The following is a 20,016-nucleotide window of genomic DNA, read 5'->3' on the forward strand; positions in this document are numbered from 1 at the left end:
GCCGTAGACTTTACCTTACAAATTAGCCGTGTGTGGGGAACTGTGTCAGACGCTTTTGCAGAATCCAAGTATACCACGTCCACCGCCACCCCTCTGTCCAAGTATACCACGTCCACCGCCACCCCTCTGTCCAAGGTTTTCAGGGTAAAGCAACAATGTAAAGAACTGGATCACCTGTTGGTGCCACTGTGTTTCCTTGATCTAAATGGTGTAGTTCTTGTGTCCACCTTTGGGTGTCTCCCAGGAGCCAGCAGATTCTAGTAATTTGTCTTCACCTGATGCTGGCAGCTGAGAGGGTATTTAGCTCCTCCTCTAGGTTTTTACAGTGCCTCAGTGTTTTGATTTTTATGTCTAGATGGGGTGATCATGCTGCTTCTTACCAATGCCTATTACACTTGACTTTGCTGCCATTACTTGTTACCTTTGTTGCTGACCCCTGCTCTTGGCCTGTCTTAGCAGCTGTCCCTGACATCTCGAATCCAGCCCAGCCTTTCCCAATCTCTCCCCTTGTTTTGTATGTAGTTTATCATAGTTTGTTAGTGTTTTGCACTAGGTTTCATCTGTAACCTGTTCTTTACTATTGCTTGTATTTTGATTGTGGCATATGGTTATATTCTGTGTTGCTAGCATTGGATGATATGGAATATTGCTGCCAGATAGTTCAGGACTTATAGTAGAACTAAAGGCAAAACTTTTTTTTTCTTATTGTATAGAGCAGTGGTCTTCAAGCTGTGGCCTGTGGGCCAGATGTGGCCCTTTGCTTGCCTTGATCTGGACCTTGGGGCACATTCCATCCACTGACACCAATGATGGCACACCATTGCTTGCACTGACATCAATGATGGGGCACCATTCCTCCCAGGAACATGGCTGATGGAGCACTATTCCTCCCTTCAATACAAACAATGGGACATTATTCCTCCCACTAGAACCAAGGATGGGACATTGTTTGATCCCACTGAAGCCAGGGCATTTTCTATCCCCACTGGCCACAGTCTGGCCCCCTAAAGCCTGAAGGATAGTAAACTGGCCCTTTGCTTAGAAAGTTTGGAGACTCCTGGTATAGAGTAAAGGAGCGTTATAATTCCTGTCAGGCTCTCTTTTTGCCATCTGTATTCAATTGGAAAAGTTTCCCTTCATTTTCTGCCCCATAGCCAAAACAGAAAGTAAGAGAAAAATTCCTTTAAACTGAGGAAATCCCTAGTTGTCACCAGGGTCATCAGAACTAGTGTCCCCATTGGAAGAGTTCCCCTCTATTCCTGTTCTAGGGACAACTGATAATTTATGATTTTCTTTTCTTTTCAGTGATAATGGTAAAGAGGACGGATAGAGAGGGTGAATTTCTGCAATGGGGACCCAGACTGTAATCCTTCTCCACTCTATCCAATACTCAAGAAAAAAAAAGGTTTGCCTTTAGCTTTACTTTAGAGGATACGTTCACCTTTAAAAAAAAAGATAAATGCACATTTTTTATTTTTACAGGTAAAGAAAATTAGCATTTTCAATTATTTTTTTTAGGAGCCTGCAAAGCATTGCACCAATGATCAGCAGATGGTGCCATACAGGACTCCTACAGACTATCAGTGTAAGTATGTCATACAGGCAGGCAGTTTCACAATGACAGAATCAATGACAGTTCAATGAGAACAACAACCCAACATCCGCAAAGGATGTCAATACTTGTACTTGATTCATTCACAGAACTCTGAATGAATGACACGGCCTTGCAAGCAGAGCACTCCTTTCAAAAAGTGACAGCTGGTACTTCTCCCCGTACTACTGTCACACAGAGGGCTCAGATCACCAAGCCATTGCATGTTTATGTTCCACCCTAGGGCTCAGTTTACACCTATGCAGGTGTGGGAATCATAGAGATCCCTGTACCTGCAGCCACCCGTAGTAAAAATGCGCTGCTGGGAGAAAATGCACAGGGCTGCCATTCATTCTGAATCAGTTTGTGGATGCCAGAACTGCAAGAAAATCACATGGTCAAAAATGATCATGCGGTTACCCTGCGAACCACATTTTGAAAAAGGTACGCGCTCCTTTTCTGGGAGAAACGCAAGCACGGCAGCCTATTCAAATGAACAGGATGCTGTGCACGAGCAAACGCGCCCCCCAAAAGTGCATATATGTGAACCAAGCCTAAAATGGGTGGAATGTGTAACATGTTCCCAAAAGTGAACTTATTCTTTTAATTAGTCAGCAGCTGAAACATATTCAAGTAGCTTATTCCATAATTGGACCTTGAAGCTTTTTAATTAGTGAAGTTCAGCCACTGATTCTGATCTGTTTTGAGCTTTATTCATCGGACGACCCCGGGGAGGATGATTTTACAGCTTCGTTTAGTGTGTTAGGGTTGTTGGAAAATGATGATCCCTACTTCTATGAAAATTATTCAGTATATTCACGGCTCTGTTGGATTGTATTTATGCATTCTCCAGTCAGGCAAGGGACTTGCAAGCTGTATTTTGTTCAACTCTTACTCCAAATTTGGTTGGACATATCATCCTCATTTAACTCACACTAATCCATTAACCTCTGGATAGCAGTTTCTTCACAAATCTTCATTCTGTTACCCATAGCAACCCCAGCTGCAACTGCATTCACCTTTCTTGTAACCCTTACTCCTTGTTACACCAATTATACTACTTTTCTAACCAACCCCCAAAAGTCCCTTTCCACAAACGTATTACCCCAAAGTCCACCTTTTCGCAAAAACTAAAAACCCAGAAAGTGTTTAAATAACCTTGCAAAGTATTGCAACAGCGATCTATGAATCACAGGTGCAATGCCAAGCTCCTGCAGACTCTTCCTCCAACTCTATGTCTGTATCAAGGTGCAGAATTTCAGTTAAAGGAGGAAGTGTTAATAGACTACAAGTGTGGTGACCGCACTTGTGTTCCATTGAGAATCACAAGACTGTCTGCAGTGGCTGAAGGGGTTGATTTTATATCTGACAGCTGCTGCGGGAAAGAAGAACCCCTGGATGCTGTTGAAGGAGGATCCATTTTGGTGATGGTGGGGGACCACTTGGCACAGTGTTACATTTACATATGGGTGTAGCATGGTCCTAATGGTGGACTTCAACCATCCAATTTCCCCACAGATGTTCAAATGATTCTGCCAGCAAAACAACTGGAATGGTACCATGTTGGAGTGAGCTGAATTTCCTTGGGTTCAGTTTGAACTGGGTTCAGTGAAGTTCAGATGTTGACCCTCAATCCCCTTGAAATAAAGGGAGCTAAATCTTTTAAATTAAAAATGTCCATTTTCTGGGCCAATAGGCAAGGAGTTGTCAAAAACGGCACATGGGTGGGCATTGCTCTGGGAAAGTGGTATCAATTACAAAAAAAAAAAGTTTTTTTTTGTAATTTTATTTGACCAGGAGCAGTGATTTTTTTAAACCATTTGCCCTCCTGGGGATTTATGCTCCTTCTTGACAAGGCCATTTTTGTGTAACGGCGCTGCATTACTTTACCTGACTATTGCACGGTCATGCAACGCTCCACCCAAATAAAAGTTACGTCCCTTTTTCCCCACAAATTGAGCTTTCTTTCGGTGGTATTTGAACACCTGTGCAGTTTTTAATGTTTGCGCTATAAAAAAAAGTCTGACAATTTTGAGAAAAAAAACAATATTTTTCAGTTTTTGCTATTAAACATGTCCAGTAAAAAAAATTTAAAATCTAATTTCGTCATAAACTTAGGCCAAAATGTATTCTGCTACATGTCTTTGCTAGAAAAACAATCCCAATACGTGTAAATTAATTGGTTTACGTGAACGTTATAGCGTTTACAAATGGCGGTATATATACTGGGATTTTTTTTTCATTTATTTTTACTAGTAATGGCGGTGATCAGCAACTTATAAAAGGACTGCGGCAGACATTCGGATACTGGGGGGAACTGATTTGGTGTCACTGACATCCCCAGTGACACCGATACAGTGATCAGTGCTAAAAAAAAAAAAGCACTGACACTGTACTAATGGCACTGGGAAGGAAGGGTTAACATCTGGGGCAATCAAAGGGTTAACTGTGTGCAGGGAGTGTTTTACTAGGGGGCGGTGTCAGTGTGCTTCACTGTAAGCACACCGTTTGAGATGGCTGTGCTGTGCACAGCCATCCAAAGCAGTGTACCTGAGCTGACAGGGAGGAGAACTGTTAGTAAACAAAACAGTTCTCCTCGCCGTCGGAGATCTTAGGAAATCACTGGGCGGAGGGACCCGGTGATTGACAGCCGCAGTCACAAATGCCCGGAAATGCAAAATCACGTATATATATATATATATATGTGATTTTGCGCACCTGTGGCGCCCTGTAGCAATATTTCTGTTATAGGGCAGTTGAGAAGTGCTTCATTGCTGAAATTTACAAAGGAAAAATGTGCTTTAAGTTCCAGGCTAATAACATTTCCCTGACCCTTAAGGGTCTGCTATGCATGTTGGGGGACCTTTAAAGGGAAGTGTGCCTTTTTTTCTTTTAAGAAACTGGCAATGAAATGTAATTTACCTGCTCTCCAAACCTCTCTGTCAAGATATGCTCCATATGTAGAGGGCATGTAACATGTAGCTTTCTCCAGTCACATGAAAAAATACAGACAGGTAAAATTTTCTTTAATTACACAAAATGTTATTAGTTGACAATACAATATAATTTCAGTTTTATAGCATTATCACAGTGAAAGGCAAAGTTATAATTCCCAATACTAAATGCAGTGCTTGCCACTGGTTATTTTCTGTCATGTGGTTTATGGATGCCATAAGGCTCATTTGTGGAAATAGTGATACATTTTATAAATTCTTATTCATTCACCGACTTTAGTGTAACTTTGTCTTCATCTTGAATTGCCAGAGTCACCTACAAAGTACAAAAGTATAGAAAAATGACAGTTTTGTCTAGAAGTATGTTAGAGTATTATAATACAAGACATAGCAAAAACATGTTATAGATAGTAGTAAGGAAGTTAAAACATTGGCAATACCTTTTGTGTGGCTAGCGGAATAAATTTTGAGATTCAAGCTTTAAAAGATTCTTCAGGCATGGTTTCATATGTAACACCCTGCTGTTACTCAGACTGAAGGATGTTAAAAGAGATATAAATTGGCAGTGTCCTGCAACTTAGTGGCACACATCCTAGTGAAAAGCTTTATGGATTTTGTAGGCTGAACTGCAGAACTTTGTTAGAAGGTTGCTAATTGGGGGACTCCATTTCCAAGAAGAGCTAGTGTGTGGGAGGAGGCATATACAGTGGGGAAAATTATTATTTGATCCCCTTCAGATTTCGTAAGTTTGCTCACTTACAAAGAAATGAAGGGTCTATACTTTTTATCATAGGTGTATTTTAAATGATAGAGACAGAATATCAGGCAAAAATTCTGAAAAAACACGTGATAAATATCACAAAATTAGTTGCAGTTCAGTGAGTAAAATAAGTATTTAATCCCCTACCAACCAACAATAATTCTGGCTCCCACAGACTGGCTTTGTGCTAATGTGGTACACAGATTAGTCCTGTCAATTTAAGAAGGTGCTCCTAACGACAACTCATTATGTGTATAAAAGACACCTGTCCACAGAATCTCTTTCTTCCATTCAAACCTCACCATCATTCATGGGCAAGACCAAAGGGCTGTCAAAGGACGTCAGGGGACAAGATTGTAGACCGACACAAGGCTGGAATGGGCTACAAGATCATTTGCAAGAAGCTTGGTGAGAAGGACACAAATGTAAATGCAGAAGGCAGGAACAGAGGCAGGACATGAATTTGTAGAGAGCTGGAAGGAAGGTGTGAGGAGAGAGCTGTTTGGAACACCGGAGGGCTGGACCAGGCCACAGAGCTAGAGAAGAGAGAGACAAGGAGGAATCGCTGACCGCCAGCCTTGCCACCCTGTTCAGAGAGACATCCTGCCAGCAGGTGACCCGAAGCTCTGTGTCCGGACAGAACATTGCAGCTGAGACCGGAGAACCTGTGGGGGCCAACAACTACAGAGAGTGACAGACCGCCAGGACCTGAGTGATGCCACAGATCGGGTGAGAGTCCCATACACCAGCCAAACATGTGAACACTGACATTCCTTTCAATTATGCCAATTTCCTGAGGACATTGCATATAGTTAACACCTGTTGTAGCGTAGTTCCCCCGACCACTGCTATTGAACACATTTGCAGCATAGTTCAATCATCAGAGCTGACCACATTGCATGCCTTCTGCAGACCAAACCACAGCATTGTTCCCTTAACCATTGGCCTATCCTCTTAAAAGAACCACCATTGTCATTAGTTACTGCAGCACTTTTCCAGCCAGTGCTTCTGCCAACTTCTGACACCTTTTTGCAAAAAATTTGTCACCTGCTCACTGCATTAAAAGGACACCACCCAAGTCAAGTGCCACTTAAAGGGATAGTACTTGTTCTTCCTTTTTTGCTTTTGTTTTAATCCTTTGAGGAGCTACCACCTTCATCTCTTCCAACTTAAAAGGTCTCTATCACTGTAGCGCACCAACTGGGCCCCAACGAGTGTGCAGAAGATTCTTCAATGCATTTAAAGGGACATGACTACCCTATTTAAAGAGTTCTTTTCTATTTCAGATTTAAGCCTTGCCATCAGATCCTGAGGGCCAAGTGAGCTATTTCAACCTTTGATAATTTTCCTTCTGTCAGGGCAGGGCTGTGGAACGCACAGGTATGCCTAGTGGCAGGGTAACGCACTGACTGACGATAATGACCACCAACAGACCGAAGTCCCTCAGGGCTCGGAGTCTAAGTCCCAGGCTGCCCTTCACCAGGGCCCCTGATGGTGGGGATGGACTTGACGCAGCCAGGAACCAGGTCACGCCCCCCGAGACACCCCGGCTGCGGTAATGGCCGCCGCCAATGGCGTGTAGCTGGTAGGAATGACAATAGCGTAGTCAGGCAGGCCGGGTCGACAACAACGGGACAAAACGGTACAGAACAGTAGACAAGAATCACAGGTCATGGGCCAGGTTCAAAGGAAAACACAGAGAATGGTCTAGTCACAAGCCGAGTTAGATACCAGAAGAGTCACAAGAGTATACACAGAGCTGTAGCAACACAAAGACACAAGTGCAAAGAGCATGTGCGGATCACAGGCTTATATGTACTCAGCCACACCCCTCTGGGGGATGGACCTCAGAGACCTGAAGGCATAAAAGGCTCCCACCATGCTTTGCAGAAACCCAAGATGGACGCCAGTACATGAAGCCGCACAGTCTCTGGGAAAAGGTAGGACCTTGACAGTACCTCCTCCTCAAGGGCCCCTCCCCCTCCGCGGCTCAACAAAAGGCTTCAGAGGAAAGCGGGCATGAAAAGCGCGGAGGAGGGCAGGGGCATGGACATCCGCGGAATGAACCCAGGAATGCTCCTCGGGACCATAACTGCGCCAATGAACCAGGAACTGCACCCGACCGCGCACCAATCGAGAGTCCAGGATCCGGCTCACCTCATACCTATCATGACCGTCAACCCAGGTGGGACGGGGCCGAGACAGAGAGGCAGTGAAGCGATTGCAGACCAGAGGCTTCAACAGGGATACATGGAAGACATTGGAGATCCGTATCCCAGGAGGAAGAGCAAGAGCATAGGCCACTGGATTCACCTTGCGGAGAATGCGAAAAGGGCCAACAAAATGGGGGGCTAGTTTAGGTGCGGGCACCCGCAGATTGAGGTTGCGAGTAGATAACCACACCCGTTCGCCGACCTGGTATGAAGGAGCGGGCAGCCGTCTGCAATCAGCCTGGAACTTCTGGCGCTGTGCCGAGTCCCTCAAGGACCTCTGGATCTGCCCCCATGAAGAACGCAGGGCAGCAAGATGGTTCTCCACAGCCGGAATGTCCTGTGGTGAGAACCTCTCAGGTAATACCGCAGGTTGGAACCCATAGTTGGCCATGAAGGGAGACATCCCGGAGGAGGAGTTGACAGCCGAGTTCCTGGCAAACTCTGCCCAAGGCAGGAGATCAGCCCAATTGTCCTGATGGTCCAAGATATAACAATGAAGGAATTGTTCCAAGGCCTGGTTGGAACGCTGCGCAGCCCCATTGGACTGCGGGTGGTAGGCTGAAGAGAAGGAGAGCCTAATGCCCAACTGGGAGCAGAAGGCGTGCCAGAACCTGGACAAGAACTGACTCCCGCGGTCCGAGACAATCACCTTGGGCAACCCATGCAGGTGAAAAATCTCCCTAGAAAAAAACGTGACCAGTTCTTGCGCTGTTGGTAATTTCTTGAGTGGAATGCAATGGCACATTTTGGAAAAACTATCGACGGCCATGAGAATGACCGTATGACCCCGAGACACAAGGAGGTCTACAATAAAGTCCATGCCCAGGTGTGACCAAGGACGCTCCCCATTGGGAATGAGTTGCAGAAGACCCATTGGAAGATGCCGTGGAAATTTATTCTGGGCACAGATCGAACATGCCGCTACATAAGAGGCGATGTCGGCACGGAGAGTTGGCCACCAGAATAAACGAGAGACGACCCAAGACAACTGGTTCCTCCCCGGATGCCCGGCAGTTTTGGAGTTATGGTAGGTACGCAGCAGACGGGTGCGCAACCCCTCGGGTACAAAACATCTACCCTCCGGTCTCTCGGGAGAAGCGTCAGTTTGAGCCACCAAAATCTGCTCCCCAAGGGGAGAAGTCAGACTGGTGCGAATGGCAGCCAGGATCTGATCCGGAGGTATGACCGAGGTTGGCTCAGAATCCTCCCTGGACAACTCCGAGTATTGCCACGACAATGCATCAGCCTGACATTCTTGGAACCAGGCAAATAGGAGACCACATAGTTGAACCGCGACAAGAACAAGGCCCATCTGGTCTGACGGAGTGTCAATCTCTTGGCCTCCGAAAGGTAAGTCAGGTTCTTATGATCGGTAAGAATGAGGACCGGAACCGCGGAGCCCTCGAGCAGGTGCCTCCATTCCTTGAGAGCCAGAATGATTGCCAACAACTCCCTATCTCCAATCTGGTAGTTGCACTCTGCAGAGGAAAGCTTCCTGGAGTAGAACCCACAGGGAAGTAGGGGTCCATCGGGCAACCGACGTTGAGACAGGAGAGCGCCTACTCCCGTCTCGGATGCATCAACCTCGAGGACGAAGGGCAATCCAGGATTGAAATGAGACAGAATCGGACCCGAAGCGAAGGCGGATTTCAGAGCCTCGAAAGCTACGATGGCCTCGGATGGCCACTCGTGAGGATTACTGCCCTTCATGGTTAGGTCTGAGAGAGGCTTTGCCAGCGTGGAGAAGTTCCTGATGAACTTCCGATAGTAGTTGGCAAAACCCAAAAAGCGCTGAATGAACCGAAGACCATTGGGACGAGGCCACTGCTGAACCGCCGCAACCTTCTGAGGGTCCATGGAGAATCCCTCCGCAGAAATGATGTAGCCCAAAAAGGCAACTTGGGATCGATGGAATTCGCACTTCTCGAGTTTACAAAAAAGTTTGTTCTCACGTAATCGCTGCAGTACCTGCTTGACATCCTGGATATGGGACTCCATTGAGGCAGAGTAAACCAGGATGTCATCCAAGTAAACTACCACGCACTGCTGCAACAAGTCACGAAGGACATCATTTATAAATTCTTTAAAAACCGTGGGCGCGTTACACAACCCGAAGGGCATCACCAGGTATTCGTAGTGACCGGTTCTGGTGTTAAACGCGGTCTTCCACTCATCCCCCTGTTTGATCCGTACATGGTTGTACGCCGCCCTAAGGTCGAGTTTGGTAAAGACTGTTGCTCCCTTAAGGCGGTCGAACAACTCAGTAATCAAGAGAATTGGGTAGGCATTCTTAGTGGTGATTTGATTGAGGCCCCTATAATCGATGCAAGGCCTCAATTCACCACCCTTCTTCTTTACAAAGAAAAAGCCCGCTCCTGCTGGGGAAGTAGACTTACAAATGTACCCCCGGGAAAGCGCATCCGCAACGTACTCCTCCATGGCCTTATTCTCCGCAACCGAGAGAGGATACACTCTGCCACGTGGAGGAGTGGCACCGGGTTGCAAGGATATGGCGCAGTCGTAAGGACGATGAGCAGGTAAGGCACCAGCGCGTACCTTATCAAACACATCCAGGTACTCCCCATAATCGGTGGGCAACGCAGAGTCCAAGGAGGCACACAACACCTTAACCGGCCCACGGATGCACCCGGCCCCACACTGTGGAGACCACGAGAGAATCTTGGCCGTTCGCCAATTAAAGGTTGGATTGTGGATACCCCAAAACCACAGAATAGTGCGGAGAAGAAATTACCTGAAAACAGGCCAACTCCCTGTGAACAGCCCCAATAGCTACTTCAACTGGCTTAGTCTCGTGGGTAACCTGCGGTGGTTGCAGGGTCCTGCCATCTATCGCCTCGAGAACCAATGGCATAACTCGAGCCTGCAGGGGAATGGAGTGCTGGCAGCAAACGAGCTGTCCATAAACAACCCGCCGGCCCCAGAATCTACCAACGCCTGGGCCGTCACCAAGCCCTCCGCCCAAGAGAGGACAACGGTGATCAGTGGTTTATCTTTGCGGAACACCGGGGACGAGGAGACTCCATCCAAGATCTGTCCCCGACAGGATCTCAGGTGCGAGCGTTTCCTGGACGGACCGGACAAGACTGCCGAAAGTGCCCACCAAGGCCACAGTACAGGCAGCGACCCTCCCGACGCCGAGCGGCCCGCTCTCCCTCGGAAAGGCGAGCAAACCCCAGCTGCATGGGCTCACCACCAGACAATCTATCCCCAGGAGGTGTGGGAGGAGAGGGAGGAACGGGTGGGACAGAAAACACAGGTGCCAGTCGATTGGAAGGCCTCCGCAGGCATTCCTTGAGTGAAGGCCTCTCCCTGAGCCTGGTGTCAATCAGGATCAGGAAGGAAATTAGTGCTTCCAGCTCCACAGGCAATTCCTTGGCTGAAATCTCGTCCTTCAATGCATCAGAAAGACCCTGAGAAAACGCAGCCACCAGAGCCTCATTGTTCCAACCCACCTCTGCCGCCAGGGTACGAAACTCTATGGCGTACTCGGCAACGGTCCGTGAACCCTGATGCATAGACATGAGCAGCTTGGCAGCCGAGGTGGAGCGAGCCGGTACGTCGAATACCCTACGGAAGGCGTTGAGAAAACCAGAAAACTCGTGAATCACCGGGTCATTCCTCTCCCATAAGGGATTTGCCCAGGCCAAGGCCTTGTCTGACAGTAGCAATATTAGGAAACCCACCTTTGACCTCTTAGTCGGAAAAGCGTGGGGTATTAATTCGAAAAAGATCCCCACCTGGTTGAGGAACCCACGACACTGACTCGGCTCACCCCCAAAGAGCTGTGGAAGAGGGGCTGAACCAGTCATACCTCTGGGCGCCGTGGGTGCCGCGGCGGTAGGCGCAACAAGCAGAACAGCAGCGGGAGCGACCACCGGAGTGACAACCGGCCTAATAGCACCAGGAGTAAGGTGCGCGGTGCGTGCAAGCAGAGTTTGCAACGCCTGAGCGAACTGATCCAACAGGAGATCCTGTTGATCCAGTCTGGCGACCAACATTGGAAGTGAAGGCGTACCTGCACCGTCAGGATTCATGGCACTTGTGTAATGGCAGGGCTGTGGAACGGACAGGTAGGCCTAGTGGCAGGGTAACACACTGACTGACGACAACCACCACCAACAGTCCGAAGTCCCTCAGGGCGTGGAGTCCAAGTCCTAGGCTGCCCTTCACCAGGGCCCCTGATGGTGGGGATGGACTTGACGCAGCCAGGAACCAGGTCACGGCCCCCGAGACACCCCGGCTACGGTAATGGCCGCCGCCAATGGCGTGTAGCTGGTAGGAATGACAATAGCGTAGTCAGGCAGGCCGGGTCGACAACAACGGGACAAAACAGTACAGAACAGTAGACAAGAATCACAGGTCACGGGCCGGGTTCAGCAACGGAAGGTCAGATCAAAGGAAAACACAGAGAATGGTCTAGTCACAAGCCGAGGCAGATACCAGAAGAGTCACGAGAGTATACACAGAGCTGTAGCAACACCAAGACACAAGACACAAGTGCAAAAAGCTTGTGCGGATCACAGGCTTATATGTACTCAGCCACACCCCTCTGGGGGATGGACCTCAGAGACCTGAAGGCATAAAAGGCTCCCACCATGCTCTGCAGAAACCCAAGATGGACACCAGTATATGAAGCCGCACAGTCTCTGGGAAAAGGTAGGACCTTGACACCTTCCTCACTGGGGACTAGAAACACCTCAGGTTTGAGGTTCTGGGTTAACTTCTGAATAGCAGGCCTGCCAAATCTGACTGAGATTTTTCTGTATGTGTTGTTTTCTTTGTTAAGAGTTGCTAAGAGTGCTATGTACATATATGCCACTTTATGCTGTTTGACTGAGCTTACAGCCAAGTTAAATATAAACGTCATATCAGTTCACTCTAATCTGTGTGCAAGTCTATTTTCTGGTGATAATTTACTCTGGTCAGAAAAGTATGGTGGTGTCAGCGGGGGTTGGGCTTCCAGAGAGGGGTCCAGAGTGACAGGGAGACTGAGAATACCACAACAGCTCCTAAGGTAGTAGTGCTACACATACAAAAAACATATTTACTGTACTGTGGACATAAAAGTACAAAAGTTAATCAAACCAATGAGAGAGAAGGAAATTTAGATGTGCAGGCAAAGATACAGATGTGTGAGGCAAGAAAACGTTTTTTGCAGATGAGTCTAGGCAATAAAGTAAAATAGGCATGCTTGGACAATCGGTTTGTCCTTATACCTGTATTTGGATAACCAATAAAAGAATCCACTGCCATACCTGAATGTGCTTATTTTACATCTCAACCTAGAGCCCAACACCAGTATTTTTTAAATAGCCATCTAATATCAGTTCTCTTCAGGGTTGATTGACACTCACTGAACGTGAGCCCAGGGAGTCATATACCTGCCTTCTGGCTCACAACGTGCCATGCAGGCAAATAGTTTGTGCAACATTCAGGACCTACCCACTGCTGGAAGAAGTAGACCTATGATGTCATATGACTGGACTAAAGATGCCTTGAAAAAAGTATTTCTAAAGGTTAAAAATGATGTAGGTGGGGTAGGGGGTTGGATTGAGTTAGAACAGAAGCTAAAGTTTGTCTTTATTTGCTAATGACGTTTTGCCCAGAGATTGGTTAAGGCAGAATGGTGCCTTAATAAAACTTTGATAATGATTGCAGCAGGCACAATGAAGCTGTCCCATTTGCATTGTCTGTAGTGGCATGGACCCTTTCAATCAGACACCAACTACCTACAGGTGCACCCTCCCTTGTAAAGGCATGAATAGCTGTAACCAGTTGTGCTTGTCTTCTGGTTAACTGTATGAAAGTTGTAGCTGGGACCTTGGACATTATTTAGACATACACTGGGCCCCCAGCACCTGTTTAGGTTGCTTTGTGGATGATCTGGCTCTGTTCTTGCCCCATGTATCTGATTCTTTGGGGTTGATTTACTGAAACTGAAACTGAGTGCAAAATCTGGTGCAGCTGTGCATGGTAGCCAATCAGCTTCTAACTTCAGCTTGTTCAATTAAAGTGGTTGTAAAGGCTGAAAGTTTTTACCTTCATGCATTCTATGCATGAAGGTAAAAAACCTTTTGTGTACAACAGTGCCCTCCACCCCCATCAATACTTACCTGAGCCTCATCGCGATCCAGCGATGTGAATGACAGCCTCGGCTATCTTGGGTCTCTGCCTCCCCAGTGGCTGAGCCAGCAAGTGGGAGCCATTGGCTCCCATTGTTGATAATCACAGCCAGTTAGCCAATGAGGGGAGAAGGGGTGGGGCCAAATCTGTGACTCTGTGTGTGAATGAACACACGAAGCATCGGGTGCTCCCATAGCAAGCTGCTTGCTGTAAAGGCACCCGACAGGAGGGAGGAGCCAGGACAGCCTGTGGGGAACCTGAGAAAAGGAGGATCCAGGCTGCAAGTAGGTAATATAGACATGTTTGTTATTTTCCAAAAAAAAGGCTTTTGAATCACTTTAAAGTGTTACTAAACCCACAACAGTAAAATCAGTCTGTATATGCAGTAAAGCATGCTTGATATACTAATTGTGTAAACCTAAGGGGTTAATCCTCTGCATTGTATAAAAATGCTGTTTGATCCTGACTTCTCTGCCCTCCTCTTATTCAAATGTCCACCTGATAAGACAGACTGAACCAGTAGCCACATGCACATGCTCAGTTTAACGTATATTGCAAGAGAGGTTTTTTTTTTCTTGGGAGGGTGCATGTGATCAGCACAGGGCCAACCAGCACTGTCCAGACAGAGGTCAGGGGTTCTGCATCCTCCTAGAGCAGAAAGAAAACTCTGCTGATGAGAAAAGGTATTTAGCAGTTTATATTTACTAAAATAATTGCATTTCCATGTTCTGCGTACTGTTGAAGACCAGATATAGTGAATGCAGGGTCCTGAGTTTAGTAACACTTTAAGCTTTGACAATAAATCAACTGGATTGGTTTCTTTGCAGAGCTGCACCATATTTTGCACTCTCCAGTTTTAGTAGATCAACCCCTTTGTCTCTGGATTTAAATTTCCTAATATGTAGTTGGTTTCATTTTGTTATTCGATGTCCAGTGTACTTGCGCGTATATAAGTAAGCCTGAAAAAGAAAATTATTGTTTTTAAAAGTTTGCACTTTAAAGTACATTTAGAGCCCACAAAAAGTATTATCTATATTTTTACATTCCCACTGCAGGGACCGTTTGCAAAAAGCTGATTGGTTGGCCATGCAGGTACAATCTGACGTCTCATGTCTTTCCCTTTAGCTTCGTTCATAAACAACAATGCTTGTGTTGCATCAGCAGGTCATAAGATATAGGAGGAAGGGACAGAAAGTACAGAAGGCCTGAGGTTGCCCCACCTGAATAAAATAACTTGATTAGGCAAGTGTCATCTCATGTCTTTGGCATATTAAAGGATAAGTTCACCTTTGGGAACATGTAATATGTTCCCACTCCTGCAGCTGCTGCCAACTCCACTTCCTCTAGTGACAGCAAGCGGGGGATCTTCTCTCCATGCTTGCTGTCACTATTTAAAAAAAATATGGCGATGCTCGGCCCACCCGGACACGTCATTCATTCACAGAGTTCTGTGAATGGGAAACTACAAATACGACTTGTAATTCTCAATGAACTACCATGACGCTGTTGAGCACTCTAGTAGTTCATTGTCTTCTTCCTGTCAGTGTGTATCTGCCTGTCCGTATGAGGTATGAGTAGACAGATACACTGACAACTATGCAGTCCTGTATGGTTCCAGCGATCTGTTGATCATGGGAGCAATGCTTTACAGGCTCCAAGTAAAAAAAATAATACATTCACATTTTTTTACCTACAAAAAAGATGTGCATTTTCTATATTTTTTTTTAAAGGTGAACTTTCTTTATAGCCCATCTGCAGCCAATGTGTTTTTCTGTAAAGTGTGTGTATATATATATATATATATATATATATATATATGTAAAACTCAGAAGCCTAGATCCTTTAAGATAAACCTTCAGTGGACTTTATTTCACCCAGAATGCAGTAAAGCAGAACAGCAATCAAAGCAATGGCAGCACAGAAGGCAAAACAAGATGGTGTTTGTTGTCTCATATCACTGTTAGCTGAGAGCTTGTATAACCTTCGCATAGCAATCTGCAAAGCATTCATTTGTAAAGTTTTCCAATAAATAAGCCTCTAATTAATAATAAGTAACAGAAATTCCTTAGTCTCATTCAGGGTTTCTCAACCAGGGTTCCATGGAACTCTAGGGTTCCTCCAGAGGTTGCTAGGGGTTCCTTGAGCAATGAGCAATTTCTACCTTTCAGATAAGTTCCCACTGACACCGTTGATCTTATTAGCTATCTGTAAGGGTCTAATTCTTCCAAATGTCCACACGTGTAAGGAGCATTCCTCCCACTGGCCATAACACTAATGTGTTATAAGTTGTAGATATAGTGATATCTAGCAGGGGTTCCCTGAGACCGTAAAGTTACTTCAAGGGTTTCTCTATGTCAAAAAGGTTGGGAAAGGCTGGTCTAATTAAATGAAGCCAGATACCTGTCTTTGGTTGGTACATTTCTGTATATAATGAAAGTCAACAAATACAATGGAAGTCAGAAGCACCCTTTTTGCTAACAAGAGGGAACTTTCCAACAGCAATATAGACAAATAAAAATGCTTTTCTTTTGTATAGTAGGGGAGGGCTAGAACATCATCAGATTTGAATTCCTGTCATCGTCCCTGTTGTAGATTTCCCCTAACTTCCTGTCTGGTGAAACTATTGCCAGCAGGACAAGAAGTGAGAACCCCCCCCACTCTAACAGAGCCCTGGATAGCATTGCAGACATAACCCCAGCAGAGTTCTACCCCCCCTTCCCTTTTTTTGGAAAATGCTGTTTGTACTGTATAACCAAGATAACAATAAAGAAAACCCGGGGTCCAAAACCCGGCCTATCTATAGAAAAACAACTAACTATTGCCCATCATCCTTCCTCCCAACACCCCCCCCCCCCCCGTGCAATCACCCTCCTGCTTCTCCAGCAACTGGTGCTCTAATTTTCTCTCCAGTGCTCTGGTTTGTGGGCAAGTGGGTACGTTTTGGAAAGAATGAACGAGGACTGGACACTTTATCAATAATTTATTTGTAGTCTGTATCCTCAATAGGACAGGAAGTGATGGGAAAGCTCCCCCGGAAGGGACATAGACTGCACAATAACATTAGAAAGGGTTAGATGCTAGACCCCCTGTCCAGTTATTAGGCTACATTTAGACTTGCATCCAAATTGCCACACCCCTGAAAGACCATCTGTATCTGGATGGGTTTTCAGAGACATTTTATTGGTGGTGAGAAGGCAATGTGATGCCTCATCATCCCCTGCTTTAACACTGAAGTTACCACACCAATGCTCTGCATTGTGTGGCATTTATGGAAATTCTCCTTTTTACTCCATTTGCTTACTGCCTGCTGAATACAACAGGAGTGATAATCTTTGCCATGGGCTCGATGCAGAGCATTGCAACCATTGCATCTACGCAGCCCTCAACCACACATTTTTAATGCCCCCCCCCCAGTACAAGTCTAAAAGAACCCTTCATCTGTGTCCCCCTGCCCTGGTGACAACTGCCCTGCTCATTTTTTATACTTCTGGTACATTCGATTAAGCAAGGTGATTTCTCCATAACCTAGGTAAAAACTTTATTAAAATGTTTACTGTTCAAAGGTCTATCAGAAACTGTAAAAAAATGTTTTGGCTGGAGTTGGGCTCTGACACTAGGCAGGAAGTTAGGCATGTGTTTGTATTCACCATAGATAGGGATTAGCAGACAAGGCAAGGGAGTCATGTCATCTCTCAATCTTCTTTTAAAAAAATGTTACCCATCTAATTTAAAGTATACAAGTTTGACATCCTTACCTGCATTGCAGGGATGGTTGTATTCTGCCACTGCTTGTTCATCTGGAAGGTAAAATGAGTAAAAGAATAACATTTAAAATGCCATAAAATACCATATCCTATCAGAGACATACACTTGATATATGAAACAATCCAAACAGTAACGAAGATGTGATATATAGAAGGAGTGATTTTACACCAGGATTATTCCATTACCTTCCAGCCAAAAAAAGTATTCCTGGTTTAAATCAAAGTGGAGTTCCAGTGAAAAAAAAAAATAATTAAAAGTTAGCAGCTACAAAAACTGCAGCCCATTTCACCAGCCGCCCTCTGTTCCCGGCGCCGGCATCTTCAGTGTGAGCACCCAGCTCTGACAGCTTGGTGAAGCCAGGTGCTCACTGCGCATGCGCGCGTAGCACTGCGCTTTGTGAATGGTCCCGTAGTTTTCTTGGACCTGTCACGTGTCTAGGCATAGGCAATGTTAGTGGGAGCGGGTACATGTCAATATCAGGTACCCACTCCCCCCCATCCCGCTCCCCAAAGGTGCCAATCCTTAACGGGGAGCGGGGGACCAGTCCTTAAAGCAGAACTTTCCCTTTTGGGTGAAGTCTTTAAAGACGTATTTAAAGAAAAGCAGCCATGAGATTGCTAATGCTGGCCTTACACGAGAAAGCTATTACCTGTCTCATAATAATCATATACTTTTACTGTAGCTGGTTTCAGGTCCTTGACTTCAACGTCCTGTTCCATCATAAAGGAAAGATCCACAGGATCATGTCCCACCTAGCAAGCAAAAATAACATTGCAGTGCTTTATAACAGCAAAGAACAAGGTACACTGACCGATAAATAGAAATAAAAAGTAAAGTGTGGTAACTGTTTGGTTTCCACCAATTGCAGAATGATACCAGGTGTGACAGATTATACAAATGTGTGATGATACATATGATACAAATCTGTGACAGATGTACTAAAGGATGAAAAGTTATTAATAAACAAGTTAATGAGTACAATTAAGAGAGTATTATGATGTATTTACAGTATATCCCTTGCCATTTTTTGCTTTTGGATAGGGTTTGGAAATCTTGTCATTTTGTCAGGTGCAATTCTTTGGCCAATCACAGCACATAATGACATCATGCTGAAGGATTTTATGCATTCTGTAGACAGCCCATAGAACTGATATTTCAATTTTGAAAGACATCAAACCGGCTATGTCATTACAAGCCCACATGTTGAAGTTATGACTGTCCTATTTTGGTCACACTGTTATAAGACAGAGATTACTGGAGAGGAAAATAATGTTTGGGAAGGTTGAAGGCACCAGTCAAAGAGGGAGATTGGCTACTAGATGGTAGGACACACTGATAACAGCTGTGGGGATGACACTGTAAAACCTCTCCAGACTAGCACAAAACCGACTTCTTTTCAGAACTGTAATTTATCAAGTAGGTAGGACTCAGACCTGACTTGACAGCACTTAAAAAAATACAGGTGAAACCCGAAAAATTAGAATATCGTGCAAAAGTTCATTTATTTCAGTAATGCAACTTAAAAGGTGAAACTAATATATGAGATAGACTCATTACATGCAAAGCAAGATAGTTCAAGCTGTGATTTGTCAAAATTGGGATGATTATGGTTTACAGCTCATGAAAACCCCAAATCCACAATCTCAGAAAATGAGAATATTACATGCAATCAATAAAACAAGGATTGTACTTAGAACAATATCGGACCTCTGAAAAATATAACCATGCATATGTACTCAGTACTTGGTTTGGGCCCCTTTTGCAGCAATTACTGCCTCAATGCGGTGTGGCATGGAAGCTGAGGTGGCACTGCTGAGGTGTTATGGAAGACCGGGATGCTTCAATAGCGGCCTTCAGCTCTTCTGCATTGTTCGGTCTCATGTCTCTCATCTTTCTCTTGGCAATGCCCCATAGATTCTCTATGGGGTTCAGGTCAGGCGAGTTTGCTGGCCAATCAAGCACAGTAATCCCACGGTCATTGAACATGTTTTGGTGCTTTTGGCAGTGGGGGCAGGTGCCAAGTCCTGCTGGAAAATGAAGTCAGCATCCCCATAAAGCTCGTCTGCGGAAGGAAGCATGAAGTGCTCCAAAATCTCCTGGTAGACGGCTGCGTTGACCCTGGATTTAATGAAGCACAGTGGACCAACACCAGCAGATGACATGGCTCCCCAAATCAACACAGACTGTGGAAACTTCACACTGGACTTCAAGCATCTTGCAGTGTTTGCATCTCCATTCTTCCTCCATACTCTAGGTCCTTGGTTTCTAAATGAGATGCAAAAGCTGCTCTCATCAGAACAGAGGACTTTGGACCACTGAGCAACAGACCAGGTCTGTTTTTCTTTAGCCCAGGTAAGACGCTTCTGACGTTGTTTGTTGTTCAGGAGCGGCTTGACAAGAGGAATACGACATTTGAAGCCCATGTCCAGGATCCGCCTCTGAGTGGTGGCTCTTGATACACTGACTCCAGCCTCAGTCCACTCCTTGTGAAAGTCCCCAACACTTTTGAATGGCCTTTTCCTGACAATCCTCTCCAGGCTGTGGTCATCCCTGCTGCTTGTGCACCTTTTTCTTCCACACTTTTCCCTT

At 45.6% G+C, this 20,016-nt stretch overlaps 1 protein-coding gene across 1 annotated transcript in view; it reads right to left on the reverse strand.

The window, feature by feature from the left end:
- Nucleotides 1-4,600: 4,600 nt before the first annotated feature.
- Nucleotides 4,601-20,016, reverse strand: part of LOC149449762 (alpha-2-macroglobulin-like protein 1) — a 135,000-nt gene continuing 119,584 nt past the window's right edge. The window contains exons 34-36 of the mRNA XM_089692750.1: nucleotides 18,077-18,179; nucleotides 17,418-17,459; nucleotides 4,601-4,861 (exon numbers count right to left, since the gene is read on the reverse strand). The gene's annotated coding sequence lies outside the window, so the exon portion shown is untranslated. The remainder of the gene's footprint in view (nucleotides 4,862-17,417; nucleotides 17,460-18,076; nucleotides 18,180-20,016) is intronic.

This window comes from Staurois parvus, unplaced genomic scaffold (genome assembly GCF_062004578.1).
Source record: "Staurois parvus isolate SC_StPar_1 unplaced genomic scaffold, SC_StPar_1.0 ptg000604l, whole genome shotgun sequence".
In the NCBI taxonomy this organism is placed as follows: domain Eukaryota; kingdom Metazoa; phylum Chordata; class Amphibia; order Anura; family Ranidae; genus Staurois; species Staurois parvus.